At 34.4% G+C, this 26,244-nt stretch overlaps 2 pseudogenes across 2 annotated transcripts; both read right to left on the bottom strand.

Annotated features, from left to right (window-relative positions):
* Positions 1-5,479: 5,479 nt before the first annotated feature.
* Positions 5,480-6,414, bottom strand: LOC308342695 (olfactory receptor 2M3-like; annotated as a pseudogene). The gene has a single exon. The product of its transcript is annotated as an olfactory receptor 2M3-like (transcript).
* A 14,525-nt stretch (positions 6,415-20,939) lies between these two features.
* LOC308342696 (olfactory receptor 14C36-like) lies at positions 20,940-21,889 on the bottom strand (annotated as a pseudogene). Its single transcript has one exon. The product of its transcript is annotated as an olfactory receptor 14C36-like (transcript).
* Positions 21,890-26,244: the final 4,355 nt, after the last annotated feature.

Raw genomic sequence — 26,244 nt, forward strand, 5'->3', positions numbered from 1 at the left:
TCTCAGAGAGAAGCCTCAGTCTGCTCCCCTGTGGGTGCTGCAGAGCCCAAATAAATTCCCCCTTGGCTGCTGGCAGAGCAGGTTCCTATTTGCGGTCCCTGGGGATGCAGGATCTCCTGCTTGTATGCAAAACCAAGGCAGCGGTGGCTGTCTGGGCAGCTCCAGACCACCAGAGATGTTCCAAGCAGTGATTGCACACTGAGATTTTCCCACTGGCCAGGACTGGGATGCCTGGTCTTTCGGATCTACGAGCGCTGGGCTTGTGCACACCTCTCCCAGGGGAGGGTGTGGGGCATGGGCGTCTCCAGCTCTATCGTGGCGCGGTTCCCAAAGCACCAGGCTGGGCCTTCGTGCACCTCTCTCGGGGGGAGGGTGTGGGGTGCACGCATCTCAGCCTGATAGCAAGGTGCACGTTCTGCCATCTGGGCGGCTCCCAGCCCCTCACAGGAGTCGGACTCCACATGTTCTAGAGCGTGTTGGCAGTTCAGGGACCAAGACCTGGTTTCTCCGCCGCACTCTCTCTGGCTCAGCGTCAGGGGGAGGCTGTCCTGGGTCTGGCGACTTAAGCCCCTGTCCCTAGCCACCCTGATTCCCACAATTTCCCCCCACGACCCTTTGCTCTTTTTGAGTGCTTTCAACCAGACTCCAAGTTAATGCTGGTCCCCAGACGCAGGGCACTCTCGTATTGGGGTATTATTTTCCAATCGGTCACCTCTGGTGTCTCCCTCCCCCTTTTGTTTCTCTTCTGATATCAGTCCAATGTTCCCACTCCACTTTACCTGCCCACTGGTGTCTTCTGTCCCCGTAGAGATCCATACGTGTATAATTCTGATCTCAGGCTGATTTCATGGGTGATTGGAGTTCTTTGGTAGGTAATCAGCTTAGTTTAGGGTACAGATTGAAACTGCGCCTCCTCCTACTTCCCCACCATCTCGTCTCTCCTGTAGTTCTCCTTTTTGATAGTGTTTTTGGCTTTGGAATCAAGGTAATGCAGGCCTCACAGAAAAAGCTTGAAAGTTTTGCTTCCATTTCTATTTTTTGAAACAGCTTCAATATAATAGGAATTATTTTTCATTAAATGTTTGGTAGAATCCCCTGGGAAGCCACCTGGCCCTGGATTTTTTTTTCTTTTCTTGGAGGTTTTTAATTACTGCTTTAACTTCCTTGCTGGTTTTGGGTCTGTTAAGGTTTTCTATTTCTTCCTGTTTCAGTCTTGATAGTTATAAGTTTCCAGGAATGCATCCATTTCTCCCAAATTGCCTAATTTTTTGGCATATAGTTGCTCATAATATGTTCTTAAAATTGTATTTCTTGTTGGTGGTCATGATCTCTCCTCTTTCATGATTTTATTAATTTGGTTTCTTTCTCTTTTCTTTTTGATAATTCTGGTTAGGAGTTTATCAATTTTATTATTTCATTCAAAGAACCACTAGTTTCATTGATCAATTCTACTGTTCTTGTAGTCGTTATTCCATTGATGTCTTCTCTAATCTTTATTATATCTCTTCTCCTGCTTGGTTTAGACTTTATTTGCTTTCCTTTCTCTAACTCTGTTAGATGTAAGGTTAGCTTGTGTATTTGAGATTTTTCTAAGTTTTTGAGAAAGCCTTGTAGACTGGCCCATTTATTGATAAGGATTTGGGGGAAATAGTACCTAATATCTAGTAATGACTGGAGTGGCGATAAAGAATTGCAAGATTCTTGTATTTTTAATTTTTTAATTATTTTAAAAATACTTTTATGTATTTATTTGACAGAGGGAGAGAACACAGGCAGGGGAAACAGCAGAAGGAGAGTGAAAAATAGGCTCACCACTGAGCAGGGAGTCCAATGAGTGCTCAATTCCAGGACACTGGTATCATGACCTGAGATGCAGGCATACATTTAACCAAATGAGCCACCCAAGCATCCCAAGATTTCTGTGCTTTTTGATCAGAAACCTCATCATAACTAATTACTGCCAGACACAAAGATTTTATTATTTAGGAATTATGAGTTACACAATATAAATATGAAATTGATGATAAAAGTAGAAGTTTATGCAGTATTTATTTAACACTTCTACAACTGTTCATATATGTTGTTTATACTTTTTTCTCTTTTCTTTACTTGTGTATCAATATTAGACTGCTAGTTATTAAAGACATTTTTACTTTGAAAATATTTTTTCAAGGCTACATAAAATTGCATATTTATATGAATAAGGCTAAATTGCCTTCAGGAAAGAATAGAGCAACTCACAGTTCCACTAAAGAACAAAATAAAAAACACACCCACTTGTTTTCCCATATTACTGCATACATATTTATGAGAAAAATTAAGGCATAAAATGTTACCATTAAACTCTATGTAAATTAGAAATCTAGAAGATTATCATGAGAATTTTACTGTAATGGTAATTTCCACTTCCTATCCCTATCAGATCTTGTAGGGTTAGTCTGAATACACAAAATTGTATTTAATTTTTTTTAGTCCTAGGAGAATGTATGGCTATAGATACAATATCATATAGATATATGATATTATATTCTTCATAAAAGCCTTGTTTTTATTTTTTAATTTTAATTTTACTTTTATTATGGTCAATTATAAGACATATAATACATCAAAAACATTAGTTTTTGATGTAGTGTTCCACAATTCATGTGTTGCCTTGTTTTTAAATTAAAAAAATCATTAGTGGGAAAAAAAAGGAAGTGATAAATGGTACTTTGTATAATCACCCTTAATATCGTCCTAATTTAGAGTAGATAAGATACCACTTTCCTGCCCCATCTTCAACTAACTCTCAAATCAGTCAACAATATGTCATGTGAAATATTTCCTTAATACTAGTAAATCTGCATTTGAGCAAAATGTATACACTAAAGACATTAAAGAGAGAAAACTGCCCTCCTCACTCCAGACTTGTTGCACAGCCAATGCATTACATACTTAGTGAGAGTTGCAGTCAAAGACTCAGGACCCAGGGGCGTCTGGTTGTCTCAGTGGGTTAAAGCCTCTGCCTTCGGCTCAGGTCATGATACCAGGGTACTGGTATCGAGCCCTGCATTGCACTCTCTGCTTGGCAGGGAGCCTGCTTCCCCCTCTCTCTGCCTGCCTCTCTGCCTACTTGTGATCTCTCTCTGTCAAATAAATAAATAAAATCTTTAAAAAAAAAAGACTCAGGACCCCTTGGCTAATAATGAGATTATATATTTCATTTATTAGATCTGGTGGCACTTTAATTACTAATTCTATTGATCAGAGGTCCTGTTCAGGTGGCTCTTCCAAGACTTCCTTACAGCAGAGGAAAGGGGGAATTTTAAGACACTTTTCCCTACTCAGACTCAACACCAGGCACTTTTGCATTCCTAGCCTTTTACTCTTACCACACCCCAAGCCCTAGACTCCATAAAATAATTTCTAAAAGTTAAATAATTCAGTAAATCATTAGGACATAACCAAAGTTCTCACATCACTGACAGGAAGAATTATTGTAACTACCTTGTTATGCTTTTTACAAATAGGAGTCTGAAAGTTATGTGGGTGTGTGTGGTGGACAGAATCCTAAACATTCCCCATGATATATTTCTCCTGACATTGCTCCTATGATTAGGTTATTCTATAAAGAGAGAGTGAAATGAGTGTACCAATGTAATTAAGATCCCAAATCAAATGACTTCAAGTTATCTAAGTTAGATTATCGTGAGTTGGCTTATCTTAACCAGTTGGTAGACCTTTAATAGAGGACTTAGGCTTTTCCTTAGGTGACAGACTCTCCTGCTGGCCTTGAAGAAGTAAGATAATGAGATTTTCAGGTACAAAGAAATGAATTATTTCAAAAGGCATATGAGCTTGAAAGATGACTCTGAGTCTTAGATGTAACTGCAGCCTCCGCCAACACCTGAATTGCCACCTTATGATACCTTAAGCAGAATACCCAGGTTCGTCATACCAGAATTCCTACATTTGTATCCTGGGACTTAATAAACAGTTGTTATTTAGAGCTGCTGAGTTTGTGTTCACTTGTATGAAGAAGGAAAAATAATTCAGTTTCATTTCATTCAGTTTCAAAACAAAAGAGTTTTTTTAAAAAATTATGTTATATTGGTCACCATACAGTTCATTAGTTTTTCATGTAGTGTTCCATGATTCATTGTTTGCATATAACACCCAGTGCTCCATGTAATCCATGTCCTTCTTAATACCCATCACCAGGCTCACCCATCTCCCTACCCCCTTCCCTTCTAAAACCCTCCATTAATTTCCTGGAGTCCATAGTCTCTCATGGTTTCTCTCCCACTCCTATTTCTCCTGCTTTCATTTTTCCCTTCTCCTAATGTCCTCCATGCTATTACAAATAAGTGAAACCATATGATAATTGACTTTCTTTGTTTGATTATTTCACTTAGGATAATCTCCTCCAGTCCCATCCAAGCGGATGCAAAAGTTGGGTATTCATCCTTTCTGATGGCTGAGTAATATTCCATTATGTATATGGACCACATCTTCTTTATCCATTCTTCTGTTGAAGGGCATCTTGACTCTTTTCACACTTTGGCTATTGTGGGACATTATTGATATGAACATTGGGGTACACATGGAGCTTCTTTTCACTACATCTGTATATTTGAGGTAAATACCCAGTAGTGCAATTGCCGGTAATAGGGTAGCTTTATTTTTAATTTTTTGAGGAACTTCCACACTGCTGGAGTTTTAAGAAAATAGTTAAAATTCAGACAGTGGTTGTTCCTCATAAAGCAAAAGAATCCCCAAAACTGTACTACGTTTCATATAAATATCATTACAATTCTATCTATAGTGATGTCACAAATGATATGTGATTTATAAAAAAATATCCAGACTTCAAAAAATCTAAACTTTTCTATTTATAAAATTGATCACTTTTCCATATAATTATAGTACACAATCCCTATAATTATTAAGACATTGTCCATTGCAAGATAGACTCAATATTCCTAATCATCAATCTGATACCACTTTTCTCTCTCTAGGTAAAGTATATTAATTTTTATAATAATCTTATAAATCTATAACTTTGTATATAATTAAGTTGGTTTTTCACTTAAAAAAATGATCTATCCAAGGTACAATATTGGACACTGAATAATGTTTTGATTGGCCAAATGTAAAACTACTATATAATAAAAAAAAGTTTATCAGTGCCCTGTTTTATCATAGTATTATGTGGCATTATCTTGGGCAAGTATCTCTCTGTTGTTAACTGATATTGCATAAGACAGAGTATACATTGTGCATATTATCTTACAGCAAATATTTACTTATAGTCATACTTCAAAGTTTACCTAACAAAAGAAATATAATATTTGAACAAAAACTGCAGTTTTCCGCTTTTTAAATCTTGTGTAATTATCTTTCAAATTATTGATACAAAGATAAGTAAATATTGGGTGCTGAATTGTACCAGTTGAATACATAAATTTCAGCATAAAGCAAAGAAGTAGAGAAAAGTTAATTAGGTAATTTGCTCTCCAGACTTGCTCTTCCCCAACACCTTCATGAATGCCATGGCCACTTTCTTGTAGGGGCTGTAGATGAGGGGATTCAGCATGGGAGTAAGGATGGTATAGAGGCTTACACCATCTTGTCCTGGTTGGGGGAATGATTAGAAACAAGCCACATGTATATAAATATCGGTGCTCCATTGTACATCCCTACCACAATGAGGTGGAGGAAGAGGTGGCAAAAACTTTTTGGTGAACCTCTTCAGACCCCGTGTGAATTGTAGCCACAATAACATGAACATAGAAAGCAATTGGTTACTGGTACAGGAAAAAGAAGCATAATTACACAGCAAATAAACATTAACCTTTCAAATAGCAATGTATTAGTGAGTGAGAGAGTGAGAAGGGCAGGGACATTACAGAAAAAGTGGGATACTTCTCGGGCACCACAATATGGGAAAAACAGTGTAACTGTAATGACAATTATACCATCAAGAAAGCCAACAATCAACGAAGAAACAACCAAAACACAACACATTTTCTGGTTCATGAGCACTGAGTATCATAGTTGGTTACAAATGGTAACATAATGGTCATAGGCCATTGCAGCCAACAGGAAACATTCTGCCCCAAGCAGGGACACATAGAAGAATATCTGGGCTCCACAACCTGCCAGAGAGATGGACTTCCTTCCAGACAAGTAATTGAAAGCTGTCTTGGGTACAGTGGTGCAGATGAACATGAGGTCCATGAGGAACAGTTGGTTGAGGAGGAAATAGATGGGTGTGTGAAGTTGGGTGACCAGGTAGAGGAGGAGAAACATGGCAGTGTTTCCAATGTGAAGATGCTCAAGACCAGAGAGAAGAGGAAGATGTGGGTAGGGCTGTTACTGAAGATTTCCCAGCAGGATGAAGTCTGAGTTGAAAGTCTGACTCTCCCATTCCATGAAAAATATATTCACTCTAGAGAATATAACATATGAAGTGGTCAAGACTGTGTTATGGAAATATCAAGGACTTCTAGCTTAAATCACCACACCTACATTTCTACATATGGAAAAAGTATTTCTCTAAGCATATTTTTTAATTTATAAACTAGGAATATTAAAGTTTATTGTTAACTTAATGTGATTCAAAAAAATAAATGTAGATAACACATATAATAAGTTTCATCATTAGAACATAAGAGGTTTCCCAAGATGCATATAATCTAATTTTAGTAACTACTCAACTGAACTTGACTCAACTATGTAATGTGGATGATCACTTCTGAAATATACTAAGAGTCACAAGAAGGCTCATAAATTGCTCGGAAGTCAATGAGATTTTTCCACTGAACTTAGCATATCATCCTCAGATACTAATGTAAATTTTATCTACGAAAGTGTAGAAGGCATCATGTACTAGTGGAAATGATATGGGATTACTCAAACACCAAGTAAACAGAAGACATTGAGAAATTATCTTTTAGAAGTACTTTATGTAATATTTATTGATAATAAGGGTATGTTGTAGTAGAAGTAGTACTTCACCAGTATGCCCATCCCTTATCCCATCTCTTAAATCTGATGTACCCATGAGATATTCCAGTATGGGTCATTTTACAGGAAAAGTAGCCTAAGGGGTATAGAGAAAAAGCATAGTTCAAAAGGCTCAAACATTATTTTTCTGTGTAATCTTGGATAATTAATTTCTCCAAGCCTCATTTTTCACTCTGTAAATTTTAATATTTGTGAATATTGACATTGCAGGGTGCTATTAAGCAAACCAGCTCACATTTTTTTAAAGGATTTTATTTATTTGGCAGAGAGAGGTCACAAGTAGGTGGAGAGGCAGGCAGAGAGAGAGGGGGAAGCAGACTCCCTGCCGAGCAGAGAGCCCGATGCGGGGCTCGATCCCAGGACCCTGAGATCATGACCTGAGTTGAAGGCAGAGGCTTAACCCACTGAGCCACCCAGGCACCCCAACCAGCTCACATTTATAATGTAAAAATGTAACTTTGAATATGTTTGTAACATATGTTTAAAATAAATACTATTGAAGAAAAGAGAGACGACTCCTACTTTATCTTTAGACTATTTTCTTTTGTATAAAATTAATGTTTCTCATTTCCTTAGTAAGAGTCTTACAAGGGATTTCTTTACCTACACAAAAGCATATTTTTTCTTTTCTTTTTTTTATTGTGCTATGTTAGTCACTATACAATACATCATTAGTTTTTGATGTAGTGCTCCATTGTTTTTTCTATTTTCAAAAGTATTTTTTTTTTATTTCTCTTGTTGTTCTATTTAACGACCAAGGCACTGGCTTCCTTTCTTTCTATTTGTATGGGCCTTCCCACCTCTGGAGTCATTTAGAGAAGTGTGCTTGATGTTTTAGTTTGAGGCTTTGGAAAATGAAAAATTTCTATGTAGTTCTGCCAGATTTACTAAAAATGTACATTTTATTTGACAAAAACTGTAATTTAAAACGTGATTTTACTATCCATTGTTTTACCTGTCTTGTAATTTTTTAACTCTAAATAGAAATTTAATAACTTAGGGTTATTAGATTATTAGGGTGTGATTTAGGACTTAAAGATTTAATGGTATAGATCATAGGAATAGAGAGAAGTGAAAGGATCAGTTACCTGTTCTGTACTAATATCCAGCAAACACACAGCTTAATGTCACTAAAAGAGCCCTGTTTTTTTTTACTTTTGTTTTTTTTAATTTTTTAAAAAGATTTTATTTACTTGACAGAGGGAGAGAGATCACAAGTAGGCAAAGCAGTGGCAGAGAGGGGGGGAAGCATGTTCCCTGCTGAGCACACAGCCCAATGTGGGGTTCGATCCCAGGACCCTGAGATCAGGGGAGGAAGGCAGAGGCCTAACCCACTGAGCCACCCAGGTGCCCCTAATTTTTTAATTTTAAAAAATACCTGGGGCACCTGGGTGTCTCAGTGGGTTAAAGCCTCTGCCTTTAGCTCAGGTCATGATCCCAGGGTCCTGGGATCAAGCCCCGCATCGGGCTCTCTGCTCAACAGAGATCCTGCTTCCTCCTCTCTCTCTGCCTGTCTCTCTGCCTACTTGTGATCTCTGTCTGTCAAATAATTTTTTAAAAATTAATTAATTTATTTATTTATTTATTAAGAGAAGGAGACAGAGATAGAGAGAGAGAGCATGAGCAGTGAGGAAAGGGAAAAGCAGGCTCCCTGCTGAGCAAGAGTTAGTATGCTGGAATCATGACCTGTGCCAAAGGCAGACATTTAACCAACTGAGACGCCCAGGTGCCCCTAAAAAGGCCCTTTCAGATTTGAAATATATTAAACAATAATGAAGATGTTATCTGCAAAATCATGAGAAAATGTCTGAAACTAAGATCATTGATTTTTCAGGGTACTCAAAAATATTTCAAACAATGTATATGTACATCTCTAACAGGGAAAGAAAGCATACATCACATATGTAATATCGTATGTTACATAAAGTGTTGTATGTTACATATACAATCTGGTTACAACATATTCCATGTTCCTAAATTATTTTTTTGTTTTGTTTTGCTTTTTTGCTGTTAAATTATTAATGAAAACTTGTCCTACCATAACTTTTATATATGAACAAAGTATTTAAAATGTTTTAAGTGAATTACTAATGAAATAAATGTCTATGCATAAAAATATTGATGTATACTTATTTTTATCTTTTAATGTCATCAGTAAATGTATGTATCAATTTTATTGGGGGTGACTTAGGTATAATATAGCAATATTATGCAGTTGTCTCCTGATACTTGTACAAACTTCTTATGGAAGTGAAACATACGTATAGAAAGGTAAGTTGACTGAATTCATCTTAAGTATACCATGGTTGAAATTTGATAAATTTTGGAACCTACATGGCTACCACTCAGATAAAAAATATGGATTTTTTTCCAAAAGATTTCCTCATACCCTTTCATAGTTCATCATTCTCTACATGCAACATATAGTTTAATAACTATCTCTAGAGTATGTTTTGCTTGATCTTTTTGCCTGAAGTTCACATAAATAATAGAGCATTCGATTTTTTGTGTGCTTAAGATGGAACTTACCACACTCTCACTATCATCTCCTGTTCCTATCAACTCCTTGGTTATCTTACCACCTTTTCTTTTCTGGAACACACTTGGAATGCTCTAACCTAGTGTGTTTGTACTGGCTATTCTCTCTGTCCATTCTCTATTCCTTAGACCAATCACTATCTACATTCAGTCTCTTACCTAAATGTTCTCTGTTTCATAAAGCCTTTTGGCCTCTCGCTAAGTATTGTTTTGTTTTTATTCTTAGTATTTCCACCATCTGACACCAAAATAATTTATCTGATTTTTATCTGTTTTCCTAATTAGGATGTAAGTTAAGTGAAGGCAGAGATTTAATGAGTCATGTTCAATACTTAGTGAATCAGGGCATATTTTTATAGGAAATGATTATTATTTTTATTTTGGGATTCAGATGTCTTCTCTTCTGCTGTAGCCCTTGCTCTTCTGCAAAGGGTATGGTTGGTTTCAAAGTCTTGTACTGTGTACTGGCCTGGATGATTTACTAAAATTTATGTTTCATCTGTGGAAATGGATTGCTGACCTGGAGGGGGACAAGTATCAAAATGAGAAAAGCTTTCTTGGGCTGTTTATATTAATTGTAGAAGCCTCTGTTTCCTGCATCAGAGAGTTTTTGTAAGATAGAATGTATTAATTTTTATGAATTCCTCATCAAAGTGTCATTTAGTGTATGTTCATTAGGTAAAAATTACCTTTATTGCACATAGCTTTTCACACGTTTTTATACTTGCAGCAAGTTCCACTGTTACTCACATCCAATCATTTTTTAAAAATATTCTGTCTTCCTTACTAGATTGTTGGTTCTTGATTGATAAACTGTATATTTACTTTTTTATGGAATGAGTAAACAATAGTTGTTTGCATACAGGTGGAATCCATAATATTCGCATAATTGATTGAAACCATGAATAGAGTAGATCCACTGGAGTCTTGCAAAGGTCCATAACAGCGTATGTTTTATTGCTCTAAATAATGTCTTGTGTTTATTTTGCATCATCACCGTTATTATTTAACTTGCCATTCACAATTCCCTGTATTAAATATAAGAAATATGTTACACTAATTACACAGATAATATAAAAATATAAGTTTCAGGTCAATGTGAAAAATTATCTCTCTATTTGGAGGACTTCAAAGTAACCAAACTTCTAATATGTACCTTTTGAAAGACATGTAGTTCTAGTTTACTGAACTTCAGAAGGACAGTTCAAAATATATACCATCTTCCTTGGACTTACCTTCTACAAGTTTCTTGGGAGACATGGAACTACTTACTAAACAACTGAAAAAATTTAAATTTCTAGAGAAAACCTAGAAAACATAGTAACACATCTTGCTAAGTTATTGTGATTTCAACTTGCAATCCCTCTGGGTTATGCAGTCCCTTGTTTTTAATTATAGCAATGTATGTTACTGCCTACTTTTTTTCTCCTAAGGCCTCATATAGAGTTAGTTATTTTGAAAATGTGAATTTTATTAGTATTTGATATCAAAATAAAACGCATTTACTTTCTAGATTAATAGTATAACCCCCCTATACTTCCCCCTGTGTTTCTTGCCTCATTCATATATTAATGACTCCATTTCAATTTCTTTTTAAAATTATTTTCATGATTTAAAAGTATTTCACTACTAACTCTGTAAGATTAAGTGACAAACAAGCAGTTGTTTCCTGATTCTAAAATAAAATGAACAGAGATAATCATTGAGATTTGGACTTTATTACCTCTAAATAGAACTCATTTAAATTTCACTAATTATTTCCAAACTGATTATTCAAGTGGTTTCATTTGTAGAGTCATTTTACTTGAGATTTCTACACTGGAAATTTCAACACAATTTTAATTTCTTTTCCTTTTCTTATTTGAACACTTGCTATTTGTGGTTACTCTCTTCAGATTCTGGTACTGGTTATCTTGTCATTATCTCCAAATATTGTGTGCTTGGTTAATTTTTCCTCCGTGGCTAATTAGACTCCCTCAAATTTCAAATTGTCCTTCTCATTTTCTTTGGTTCACATTTACGATCACTGCCTCTGATTATCTTCATTTAATATTCTTTTTCTAAATTCCAGATGCTACCAAATGCCTGCAATTTATATTTTTTGACATTCCTTCTGTATCTAATATTTACCATGTCCACTTCTGAACCATTACTTCCCTATGAATCTATTGCTCATTTAATATTGACCTCAGCTTCTAAGTAACCCTTCATTTTGTTAATGATGTTCCCCACCTAGAGGTTACATAGGATAAAAACAACATCCTAGAAGGAAAATGTCTGGATTATCAAAAATCCTATCTGATTGTTTGCAGGGAAATTTGGTAGGATTTTATATTTTCACTAACAGTGCAAACAGAAAGATCATTTTGTTTCATTACATTGTCAAAATCATTTGTTACCTTTTTTTTTTTTTTTAACTTTTATGAACCTAGAGGTGCCTGGGTGGCTCGGTTGATTAAGCATCCAGCACTTGAAGTTGGCTCAGGTCATGATCTCAGGCTCCAGGGATTGAGCCCCATATCAGGCTTCTTGTTCAACGGGGAGTCTGCTTGAGATTCTCTCTCCCTCTCCCTCTGCCCCTACCCTACTCATGTTCTCTCTCTCTCTTTAAAATAAATAATCTCTTAAAAAAGCTAACTTCTGTGAGCCTATTTGTGAGAAATGTTTCTCATTCTCACATTAATATGCATTTTGTTTCTATTGAATGGGTAGTTGTCTCATATCCTCTTCAATGAATTGCCTTAAAAGTCATTAATTCATCTCTTGTGTAAGCAAAATAATAGTATAAATTCATGTTGTTATATAGATATTCCAATTTTCACAAAATTTTGTGTTGCATTGGACCATCTTTATACAGTGATTTATAATGCCATTTAATATTTATCACATTTCCATACATGAAAGTACCTATTTGAAGTCATTACTTAAATTAATCACAGTATTACCTGGTTTTTATTTCTACAGCTTGAAAACAATTCTTGAAGTCATTGAAGATGTCATCTCTTATTTTATAATAATATAATAATAATAAGTTATAGATCATATAAATATATATAAATAAATACATATAAAATGAATCTATAAATAAATTATAGATAATAAATCTTAGATTAACAATAAGATTAATAATCTAAGATTTATTAAGAAAGGCTTTAAATTCTGTCTTACATCACAAACTGCTTAAATCTATGCATTTTATTAAAAATAAAAAATTTTATGGTTAAATCACATTCTTTGGGGACCCTGTTATTCATATCTGGAAGAAAGTTTGAAGTTATTTACATTAGATATTTTTGAGAATTTATTTTTGTATAAATTTTTAATAAATGACCATGAGCACAATTGCTGAATCTTAAATATAAATTAACTAATACCAGTAGATTATACCCAAAAATGCCAATATCCAACTATGCTACAAGTGCCAATTTAGAAAAAATTTATATGCCCACATTCATTGCACCATTTAACATTATTCAGCCTCTGAAATTTTCCTGTTTTATTTAACAGAGTGGTACTTTATTGTTATCTAACTTTTATTTCCCTGACTTTTAGTTAAATTGAGGTCTCTTCAATGATATGTAGAAATTTCTTAAACATTTTAGATTCTATTGTTTTGTTTGTTTTAGGAATGTAAATTTTCTTCTTTCAGTCCTTATCATTGTGTTAACTTTGACCATGATGTCTTTTACAGATAAATTTCATAATTTTATGCAGTTAAATACTATTTCCTAAATCTTTCCTTATAAGAAGTAGATTATTTTGGGGTGCCTGGGTGACTCAGTGGGTTAAACCTCTGCCTTAGGCTCAGGTCATGATCTCAGGGTCCTGGGATCCAGCCCCACATCAGGCTCTCTGCTTCCCCGTCTCTCTCTGCCTACCTCTCTGCCTACTTGTAATCGCTGTCAAATAAATAAATGCAATCTTTTTTTAAAAAATAAGTAGATTGTTTTATGTTATGTTCAAATTTCTATAATATAACCTTCCTTATTAAGTTCTTTTATCAACAGGGGTCAATTTTCTGTATACATGTAAATAGGACTCTAAATTTATTTTTCCCTATACTGAGCAAGTTTTCACTACACAAGGTAATAGTAATTTTTATCCTTTTAATACATAATTTCTCCTTTATCAGATTTTAAGGTTCTATATACTCTAAGTTGGGCTTTGAGATCCGTAGTGTCCCAATTTTTTTCTTTCTATGTTATTATGATTTAACACTAAGTAATATTAGATCTGTAAATAAATATTTAAAATATATATCAAAGAGAATTGGCATTGTTATTGTGATGCCATCCTTGAACACAGAATATCTATTTCTCTCAGTCATTTTGCATGTCCTTTATTTTATCCATATAGGATATTTTTGTATTATAAGTTACATTGAAATATTTATTTTATACTTACCTTTTATTGTAAATAGCATTTTATATTTCCTAAATTACCACTTAGAGAAAAAGCTAAGGAATTTTGTAGACTGATCTGTCACCTTCGCGAGGTGCTGGTGATCAGAGCCAAAATGATGGGGGGACTACCGACTGATGATGAGTAGACAACTATTTATTACAATCACTTCTTTTATACTTTACACAAGCTCCAGTTTCATTTTTTTAAAGATTTTGTTTATTTGTCAGAGAGAGAGCGAGAGCGAGCACAGGCAGACAGAGTGGCAGGCAGAGACAGAGAGAGAAGCAGGCTCCCTGCCAAGCAAGGAGCCAGATGTGGGACTTGATCCCAGGACGCTGGGATCATGACCTGAGCCAAAGACAGACGCTTAACCAACTGAGCCACCCAGGCATCCCCAAGTCCAGTTTCAAACAGGATAGATTTACATGCAGGACGTGAACTGCATGTGAAATGTGGGCTACGTGCAAGCAATCAAGTGGGACCAGTGAACAACAATGATTATCTCTCAGCTTTAAATGACAAGAGCAAGTTAAAGATTCTCCACACTTACCAGATCCACTTAAAAGAGGACATGAAAGCACTCTGGGGGCCCTTGTGTGTTTATTCTGGGTGTCAGCCCAGGAAGACTCTTGCCCTCCATATCTTGGCGTTTTCTCACAGGATCCGACAGGACCCCAGTCACATTAGTGAGCATCCAGGTTGTGTTCCAACACTGATCTTTATGAACTCTCTTTTGATGTTAATAAAAGGATCTGTTGATTTTGTATTTTCTACTCAGGTGATTATTTCTTTGAGAAATAGGAGGGTGTTTTGTTTTTGTTTTTTTTGTTGTTGTTGTTGTTGTTATTGCTTGTTTGTTTTTTCTCTATCTGAATCTTAAATCTCATATTTCTTTTTATTTTCTCATGATAACAAATATGTTCCTGAATACTCATCAACCATAACTTCCCTCCATCAACCCACAGGTTCTTCTCTATAGTTGAGCACATCTCTTATGGTTTATTTCCCTCCCCGCCATATGTTTATTGGATTTGTTTCTTAAATTTCACCTATGACTGAAATCATATGGACTTTTGTCCTTCTCTGATTGACTTATTTCACTTAGCATAATACACTCTAGCTCAATACATGTCATTGTAAATGGCAAGATTTCATTTTTTTGATGACTGAGTACTATTCCACTGTGTAAACATACTGAATCTTCTTACCCCTTCATCAATCAATGTACATTTGTTTTTTTTCCATAACTGGTTATTGTTGACAATGCTGCTGTAAACATAAAGGTGCATGTACCCCTTCAAATTAGTATTTTTGTATTTTGTGATCAAATACCTAGTAGTGCAATTGCTGGATCAAAATGTAGCTGCATTTTGAACTTTTTAAAAAAACTTTCATACTGTTTTCCAGAGTGCCTGCACCAGCTTGCATTCCCACCAACAGTATAAAAGGGTTCCCCTTTCTCCGTATCTTTGTGAACACCTGTTGTGTCCTGTGTAGCTAAGTTTAGCCATTCTGACTGGCATGAAGTGACATCTCATTGCAGTTTTGATTTGTATTTCCCAGATGATGAGTGATGTTGAGCATATTTTCATGTGTCTGTTAGACATCTGGATGTCTGACCACTTTTAACTAGCTAATCTGGTTTTTGGATGTTGAGGTTAGGTGTGTATATATTTTGGATACTAGCCATTTATCATTTGCAAATATCATCTCCCATTCTGCAGGTTGTCTTTTAGGCCTGTTGGTTGTTCCCTTTGCTGTGCAGATTTTTATTTTGGTAAAGACACAAGAGGTTATTTTTGTTTTTGTTTCCCTAGAGCAGGAGACATATCTAAAAAGGAGATGCTATGGCAGATATCAAAGAAGTTGCTGCCTGTGCTTTCCCCTAGGATTTTGATGGATTCCTATCTCACATTTAGATCTTTAATCCATTTTTAATTTATTTTTGTGTATAGTGTAAGAAAGTGGTCCAGTTTCATTTTTATGCATGTGCCTGTCCAGTTTTCCCAACACCATTTGTTGAAAAGACTGTATTTTTTCCACTGGGTAATCTTTCCTGCTTTGTCAAAGAATAGTTGACCATGTAGTTGTGTGATCATTTCCAGGCTTTCTATTCTGTTCTACCGATATTTTTATATTTTGTGCCATTATCATACTGTCTTTATCACTACAGCTTTTTAATAGAATTTCTTATCTGGAAATATGGTGCTTCCAGCTTTGCTTTGCTTTTTCAAGATTGTTTTGGCTATTTAGGGTATTTGGTGGTTCCACAGAAATTTTAGGATCACTTCTTCTATCTCTGTGAAAAATGCTTATGGCATTTTGATGGGCCTTGCATTAAATGTGTAGATTTCACTTGGTAATATAAACATTTTAACAAAATTTGTTCTTCTAATACATGAGCCTTTAACTTTGTTTTCCATTTCTTTTGTCATCTTCAATTATTTTCAACAGTGTTATAGCTTTCAGAGTACAGATATTCTTTTTTAAAAAAGATTTTATTTATTTATTTGTCAGAAAGAGTGAGATCTCAAATAGTCAGAGAGGCAGGCAGAGTGAGAGGGGGAAGTAGGCTCACTGCCAAGCAGAGAGCCTGATGCAGATCTCGATCCTAGGACACTGAGATCAGAGGCTTAACCAGCTAAGCCACCCAGGAACCACATAGAGTACAGATATTCTACCTTTTTGATTAGGTTTATTTCAAAATATCTTTTTTTTTGTACAATTGTATATTGGATTAATTCCTTGATTTCTCTTTTGGCTGTTTCATTATTGGTGTATAGAAATAGAACATATTTCTTTATGTTGGTTTTATATACTGAAACTCTAGAATTCATGTATTAGTTCTAGGAATTTTTTGGTGGAGTATTTTGGGTTTTCTGTATAGAGTATCATGTCATCTACAAATGGTGGTTTCTGACTGTTGTGGTTAAAATTCCCAGTATTATGTTAAATAGCTTTGGTGAGAGTGGACATCCCTGTCTTGTTCCTAACCATAAGGGAAAAGCTCATGTGTTCCCCATTGAGGATAATATCATCTGTGGGTTTTTTTGTATATGAACTTTATTATGTTGATGTATTTTCCCTCTAACACTCCTTTTTGAATGCCTTTATCATGAATGGGTGTTCTTTCTCAAAAACAATGAATACTGTTAAGCCGAAAATAAATAAAATAAAATAAAATAAAATAAAATAAACTTTCCCAAAAAGCTTTCTCAAAAATTTTTGCATCTATTAAAAATATAGAATGGTTCTTATCCTTTCTTTTATTAATGTGGTGTATGAAACTGATTGATTTGCAAGTATTGAACCACCCTTGCATCCCAGGAATAAATATCTTTTGATCATAATGAGTGAGTCTTTTGATGTCCTGTTGGATTCAGTTTGCTAGTATTTTGTTGATAATTTTTGCATCCATGTTCATCAGGGCTATTGGCCTGTCATTCTGCTTTCCAGTTGAGTCTTTGTCTGGTTTTGGTATCAGGGTAATGTTGTCCTCATATAATGAGTTTGGTTGTTTTCTTTTGATTTCTTTTTCTTTCTTTCTTTTTTCTTTTCTTTCTCTCCTTCTTTTTTTTTTTTTTTTTTTGAATAGAGAAGAATCTGTATTAACGTTTTTAAAATGTTTGGTAGAATTTATTTGTGAAGCCATCCGGCCTCAGACTTTGTTTTGGGGGATTTTTTTGATTATTGATTCAATTTGTTTACTGGTTTTCAGTTTGCTCATGTTTTCTATGTTTTCCTGTCTCAGAAATCTGTGAATTTTTAAAGAAATTTTTCTGGACAGCAGAGACTAAAGAGAATTCCTCAGTAATGGATTAATCTTTCTTAAAGGAATATTTGCCCTTTTATCTCAGCTCCTGTATTGTAACTTACAACCCCTTCAAATGTCCTGCTCATAAATTTATTTGTTTTTCTGATTCTTTGGGTCACTTGAGATATTGTATCCCTTGGAAATTTGGATCTGTATCCCTTTTGCTGTAATACAACATAACCACTGGCTAAAAGCTTTTCTGAATTCTGTGAGTATTTTTAGCAAATTATTGGAACCGGGAATGCTTTGGGGACCCTCAAACTTTCAGCTGACATCACAAGTGAGGATGGTTTTGTGAATTTCATATACCATGCAGGAAAAGACATTTTATACAACAACAACAACAACGATTTTAGATTACTTGAATTTTGTGAAACTCAGGCTGAAAAGTATACTCTGTTCCAAAGTCAGTTTATTTATTCCAAAGGAAGTAGAGAGAAAACGCAAGGACTCAGAGAGTGAAGTTGTGAGCTATTAAGAAGTATTCCCAGGCCATGATATCAATTTCTAATAGATCATCTGTACAGAGAATCAATAAATAAATCAATAACGTGAACATGAACATCACTATGGACTAAATGTAGTTAGTGATCATATATAGGACATTCCATTCAATAGCAGCAGAATATATCTTTTTTTTTTTTTCCTCAAACACATGAGCAACACTCTCCAAGATAGATCATATGTTAGGTCAAAGAACAAGTTTTTAAAGATTTGAGAATAATGAAATCACACAAATTATATTTTTCTACCACAATGTAATAAAACTAGAAATTAATAACAATAGAAAAATTGGAAAACTGTCAGTTTATGGCAATTAAACAACATACTACTTTGCAACCAATAAGACAAAAAGAAAATCAAATTTGAAATCAGTAAAATCCCATAAAAACAAAAATATAACACAACATAGCAAAATTTATGTGACTCAACAAAAGCAGTATTTAGAGGGAACTGTATAGTATTAACTCTGTCTATGTCTAATGATCTAAGTTTAAGACACAAGGACCATTTTTTTTAAGTACAAACTGAGCCCAAAGTAAGGGGAAAATCATAGAATAGAATTATGAAAGCATAAATAAACACAATAGAAAATAGGCAAACTCATATATTTCTAAACCAGGGCACTCGTCTGTAAAATGTGGGAACATTATTACCAGTTACATGAGGTTGTTAAAGAGTTGATAAGATAATGCATTAAAGGCTTTGTACAACTGGTGCCACTTTATGTTACACATATTATGCTTTGGAAACTTTTGTTATTATGTGCTGTCTTAGAATATGTACAGTGATCATAATGCTAATAATAACTACATAGACAACAAGCAGTCAGAATCTCACATTTCATCCTTTGAGTCAGGAGATATAGATCATTTCTAGTACTTAATGGCTTTATTGTTCATTTCCCCTTCTTAAAGTGTGGGTAGGTTGCCCACTTCTCACTTCGATAGCAAGTGTGACCATGTGACATGTGACTTACTTGGCCAATAAAACATGAGCAGAAATGACTGGCGGGGACATAAAGAACTGGTGTGCACATTTTTACATTTTCTTTCTCCCTGTGACTGAGTCTTGACTAGGTATTCTCTTTTCCCATACTCAACTATTTTATGTTATTTTAAAACAGAAAAGTTCTGCTATGACTCTTTTTGTTTTCATACGTACTTCAAAATTTCTTTTCACATGAATCCCATATCTTTGGTACTCTGATTCTCCTTGATGTCAAAATATGTGTTTGAATCTCTTTTAAAATATACAACTTACATTGTTTACCATTAAAACCTGTTTTCAAAATGCATACTTGGATTTCTTTTTAACATTTGATATCTGTTTGTCTCCTTGAGAGCTCAAGTTTCTCTACTGTGGATGTCAAAATCTTCCTGCAAAGTGTCCAGAAGTTACCTTAAATTATATCGAAATTTATGAAAGAACCCACAACACTGATATTTTCAGGTCAGCAATAGTCATGTGGCTTCTAATTGGAGAATGCTCCCACTTTTTCTATTTGCATTTTTTAAAGTAAATGCTTAAAACTCATTTCAGCGTGACTGAGTTCTTATTTTCAATGGCTCTGTCCAATGCATCCAATTCAGAGAGTCCCCTGACAGCCCTCATTTGGCATATGCTATGAGCTAGAAGTAAACCTTTGTTATCTTAAGCTACTAAAACTTTGAGGTTTCTAATTCTTACAGTATAATCTACCATATAATGACTGATATTGTTAACAAAAATATAAACATTTTTAGATGACACTATCAGAAAGCAAAATAACATTATTTTTACTTCTCACTTGTCTTAATGGATGTATGGAGAAGCATGTGAGGATTAATGGGGAGAGAAAATTTGTACATTCCTTTAATCAATCTAGCAAAAAATGTTTAAAGTATAAGCATGTAAATGTATCCCCAAGCCACTTGAAAATATTTTCAGCAAAATTTTGGTCTGATGACAAGTATAATGTATCTATATTTCCCTTTCCAAATGAACAACTTGTGTAAAATATTTCTGATCCTCTCATACATGACTCCATAACCCCACCAAATTCACTTCTTTTTTTTTTTTAGCTACACTGCATCCATATATCATGATATTCAGAAGAACCTATATTTTTCATATTTACTTTTGAATGATTGTGACAATTTCTTCTATACTACTCTTTAGTACTAGGTTATTAAATATTTAAATTATGAATAAATACATAACAGAAGCTTACTATAAAATACTTCTAAGGATACTTTTTTGTCTTTTTAGACTTAAATTTTTAGTGAGTGTTTTTCTTTTTTAAAGATTTTATTTATTTGTCAGACAAAGATCACAACTAGGCAGAGAAGCAGGCAGAGAGAGAGGAGGAAGCAGGCTCCCTGCTGAGCAGAGACCCTGACACAGGGCTCGATCCCAGGACCCTGGGATCATGACCAGAGCGGAAGGCAGAGGCTTTAACCCACTGAGCCACCCAGGTGTCCTTTAGTGAGTGTTCTTAAGTTGGCAAAGCATGAATAGGGATTTCTTATTTGTAATATCCGATCCTTTACCCAGTGACATACTCGGATAACTCAACACTTCAGAAGGGAAATTATATTGATAAATGATATATTTTAATGACATTATTTATTAATGTCAGTTATATTGATAGAATTCCAATCAATTTCTCAATTTATTGCTGAAAACATGACTTTTAATGTAGGGTGAGCCTCAGCAATTTCCTATACACTTCCTGAATAAACATTCTCCTCATTTTATTAATGGCATATTTCATTTGTTCATTTCTAAGACTGTAGATAATAGGGTTGAAGAGTGGAAGGGTTATGGAATAGAAGACAGAAAGGACCATGTCCTGGATAGTGGACTATCAGATGGCCTCAGGTATACATAAAATTCTGACACCACAAGGATGTGAGGGACAGAAGTAGAAAAAGCTTTTTTTCTGTCTGCTCCACTTGGAAATGTGAGAATGGTAGAAAATATGTGAATGTAAGACCTGATGATGAAAATGAAACAGTGACCACCCATCCCCAGATCAGAGGCAACTATCACCATCTCATTGCTAAAGATATCACAGCAGGAGAACTTTCTTTATCAGTGAGGTTATATCACAAAACCAAACCAAACCAAACCAAAAAACTGATGGATGACATTAGGAAGACAGAAGGGCAGCAGGAATGTGTTGCCAGTGTACACACCCTCATATATGAGACCACTGAGTATGGAAGCCAGAGTCATTTGGATGCAGATTTGAGAGTTCATGATCATAGGGTAGTGAAGTGGTTGGCAGATAGCCACATGGCAGTCATGGACCATGATAATCAGAAACAGAAGCTCCACATATACAAAGAAAACCACTAGGAAGACCTGAGCTACACACCCAGTCTTTGAAATGGTGCTGCTGCCAAGCAGGGAATTGATGCATGAGTTAGGAACTGTTACAGAAATGTAGCAGGCACCCAAGATGGACAGATATCTGAGGAAGAAGTACATGGGTGTGTGAAGACCCCTGCCAAGGGTGGCGACAGTAACAGTGATAATGTTCCCCATCAGAGTGACTACATACATCAGAGAGAAGGTTATGGCATGCAAATCCCATAGCTCCCATAAATGAGAAAATCCCGTGAGGAGAAATCCCATCATGATGGTGGAATTTAGCATCTGTGGGTAAAGCAATTTTTACCTGGAAAGTAAGAAGTGAAGTCCTGAGCTCATGAAGAATCAAATTATGAAAATATGGTTCTTAAATAGTTTAGTCTTGACCCCTACCTAATTCTAATCTATATTGAAACCCCTAATTTAATTTTTTTTTATTTTTTATAAACATATAATGTATTATTAGCCCCAGGGGTACAGGTCTGTGAATCGCCAGGTTTACACACTTCACAGCACTCACCATAGCACATACCCTCCCCGATGTCCATAACCCCAGAAACCCCTAACATTTTTCAAAGAAAATTAAGTGGTCCTCCTTTAGTCTACGGGGTATTGTTATTTTTTATTATAGTATTTTATTTCAACTATAGTAATGAAGTGACAATCACAACTTACAATAAACATGTTAAACCTCAATCCATATTTCTATACACTTCCATTGGAGGATGCACTTTTCTCATGATCAGTTATGTATAAATATAGATATAGATTACATAAATACAGTTGCATTTGAATGAAATTTTGGAGAGAATGTTGAACACGATAATTAGAATAAAATATTTTTGTTGTTTTTGGTCTTACATTTTTATTTGTGGGTATGGACAGTATGGGGTAAAATGATTTTTTTTTCTAGAACTAATGTTCTATTCAAAATAGTGAAAAATTATCTTCTGTTCCTATGACAAAATATTGATATCATCTGTAACTTTACTTACTCCAATATCTCAAATGAAGTATAAACTCATAAGCTGATACATTTACCTACACTGATTCTATTCCTAATTTTTGGTTACATTTTTGTACTTCAATTTATTTTTATTCTGGCTCATTTATCTGTGCTCTTAAAGAGACAATGAAAGGGCCAAGTATTATTATTTCCTGCGTGCCTCTTGAACTTACCCCTAATGCTCCTTCTTTATCATCTTCAATTTTCCAACTTTTCAAAACTTTTTTGATTCTACTAGCTGAAAACAAAGCAACAAAATTATAGCACAATATCTTCCAATACTAATTTAGCCTTTTTTTCTGTTAAATTACAGACTGTTTTTCTCACTTTAATCTTCAGCTTGTTCAACTTTCCTTAGAATTTCTTCCTGTGATTCTGCATAACTTAACAAGTTTTTGACCATTGCCACCACATCTTTATTGCTTATGTCATCACCTCCTCCTCTGGTTTATTCACTAGCAGTTGAATTAATCAACTTTCATCTTAACTTACCTGTGTTACATGTATTTTCCTGGATCTCCTCTATTATTCTTTTACAACTTTTTTTCCCCCTCAATTCTAATAATAATAACAACAACAACAACAACAATTGGACCATGAAAAACTACCTTGCTCATGGTTTATTTGAAAATAAATTCTTCTAAATTATGTTCAAAATCTTATAATCCAGATTCCTTCACATCGATCCATTACCTATAACACCATTTTGTTAGTATTCTTTGGAAACTTATAATAAACTTATTAAACTTATAAACTTATTAAATATCTTGCGTGTGAAGTTTTTAGACAACTTGTCCAATCTCATGACTTGTTTTTTACCACATCAGTTTTAAGACATGTTTCACAAACTGTTTCACATTGAAAAGAAATCAAGCAGATGTCCTTCTTATTTTGTTGTTATTGTTATTGATAAATTCCTCAAGGATTGAATTGTATACAACTTTGTGTTCTGCAAGGGTCAGGTGAAGTGGTTTTGACTTTGCTTTGTTTTGTTTTACAAATATCTGATATTAAATGTAGGTTTTAAATATTTAATAAGCTGTCACATTATTAACACATTCTTATCATTCTTTATGTATATGGCTTCTGATGAAAAGGAGAAAACCATACCATCATTACCAAGATAGTACCTCTACATGTTTAACAACTAAACCAAAACAACTTATGTTCTCAATAGTTTTGAGGTTGTTCAGAGAGAGAAACAATAATTTGTAATTGTTTACCTGTATGTCTTTAATTTCCAGTTATCTATATGAAAATATTGGTTTTCATCAATGTATGATATAATCATTTCAAAGTTGAAGCTCAGTGTATATTTTTTTATTATTATTCTTTATTATGTTATGCTAGTCACCATACAGTAGTACATAATTTGTTTTTCATGTAGTGTTCTGAGATTTATTGTTTACGTAGAATACCCAATGCCCTATGCAATTCATGCACTCCTTAATACCCATCACCAGGTCTCTATATCTTCATCAAAGCAGGATGATTGTACTTTATCTGATAGCATTTGGTCAAAACTAGTATGACAATATGTTTCAGGAAAATATGTTTAAGAAATGTGCCCAAGATTTCAGAAATGCACCTTAAATATCCCTTGATATGGTTTTCAGAAACACTATGATTATTATTTCAGTTCCATTATTTTCAAGGCATATACTACTGTTCAATATTTTCTAAGTAAAATTTATACATTAGTTTTAAATATCTCAATAGTAGTATTATATTCCTATTTTAGAGACAGAAATATCTTGCCCAAGTTTAATAGCTCCTGTTTCATCACAAAAAGACTGTTTCTCACATGGTTCTCAAACACAAACACATTAAACAAGTGGGAATTGTCCAGTTCAGTGCCTCTACAGGTTTCCAAAGAATGTCTGTATACTTTTTAATAATGCAGTAATTATAATTTCCCTACTTTAAGTTTACTATATGATTACCTTAGGCATATATAGCCTGTATCCAAAATTCTCTTATGGAAGAGTCACCAGACCTTGGCTCTAGAATTAATAGACAGAAGGATTGGGAAACATCACCACCACTTACCAGGCTTTTGAAGTTGGAAATACACTTCACCCAAGATGAAATTCCATTATCTGTAAAAAATGGGATAATGATGTGAACTGCTATAATCAATTTTTAAATAATATGTTTGTTTATTCCTTGAATTGATGATTCAATAATATATGTTTGTTTATTCCTTGAATCAATGATTCAACAAACATGTATATGTATGTATGCATATATATAAAAATACATATATATCTATGTCAAGAGTTTGTGAATAATAAGTGTGAATAAATATGTCAAGAGTTTGTGAATAAATAAATAAATAAATAAAGCAAAAGAATTCCCTACACCCATAAAATCTGCATTCTGTTAGAAGCTAAGAGAGAACAGTTAAAATTTGATGGAAAATCAAATATTTCAGTCAGTTTAATGAATTTTGGTCAAAATTTATGGGGTAATATGTAAGGAAGTATGTGATTGAGGGGAGTGATCTGGGATTGGTCAGGTAAATTAAATTGTTCGGAAACCAGAAAATAGCTATGGAAACAGAGACACATATTTTTACTTTTCCCCACCAGACTTGTGTTTTCCCATTTTCTTGTGCATAGAAAAATCCTGTATATATGTCTTGAAGAGATTTTAAAATAAGATTAACACTTGATTTTCCAGACCAGATAATACTTCACACATTTTCTAACTTGATGTTTTTCTACACATTGGTTTGAGTGAGAGAATTTAAATAGTTAAAAACACTTTTATACACAATACCCTGATACTGAGTAAAGAACTAAGATCAGGGCGCCTGGGTGGTGCAGTGGGTTAAGCCTCTGCCTTTGGTTCAGGTCATGATCTCAAGGTCCTGGGATCCAGCCCTGCATTGGGCTCTCTGCTCAGCAGGGAGCCTGCTTCTCCCCCCTCCCCCCACCTGTCTCTCTGTGTACTTGTGACCTCTGTATGTCAAATAAATAAATAAATAAAATCTTTTAAAAAAGAACCAAGCTCATGGCAACAATTTTTTAATGTTTGATTTTTAACTAAATTTTCATTCTTTTACAGATTTTCTCATTGTTAGTAAAACTCTGAATTGGTTTATCTGAAATATTTGTATATAATTGTTTTCAGAAGTTACAAAAGAAATCCCTTTTGTCATAAAATTAACATACCTTATACTGTTGACATTCTGAGAGCTTTGTGAGTTTTTCCTGGAATAGTTCCTAAAAAGCCACAATTGTATCATTAAATAACATAATCATTTTCATTGTCCTGTTAATAGACTTCAACACTTAGGGAACTTAAGCTTTTGTTTCATTTGCATAGGAGCTAAAAAATTTACTATAACTTTTCCTAATAGAAAGATTAGGTGTGAATTGGCCACACTTGAGTTTATGCAACTTTTCATTAGAAAAGAAAACCTGGACTATAAGGAATTCAACTCATTTTGTTAACATAATTTGAGAACTTGTAAACATTTCTTTCTATATTAGTAAATCTTTGATAAATTATAACTTTATTTTTTTTCTAAGATTTTATTTCAGTTTTTTTGTCAGAGAGATATACAGGAGAGAAGCAACAAATGCAGGGAAAATAGAAGAAGGAGAAAGAG

Source organism: Martes martes (assembly GCF_963455335.1).
Source record: "Martes martes genome assembly, chromosome: 5".
In the NCBI taxonomy this organism is placed as follows: domain Eukaryota; kingdom Metazoa; phylum Chordata; class Mammalia; order Carnivora; family Mustelidae; genus Martes; species Martes martes.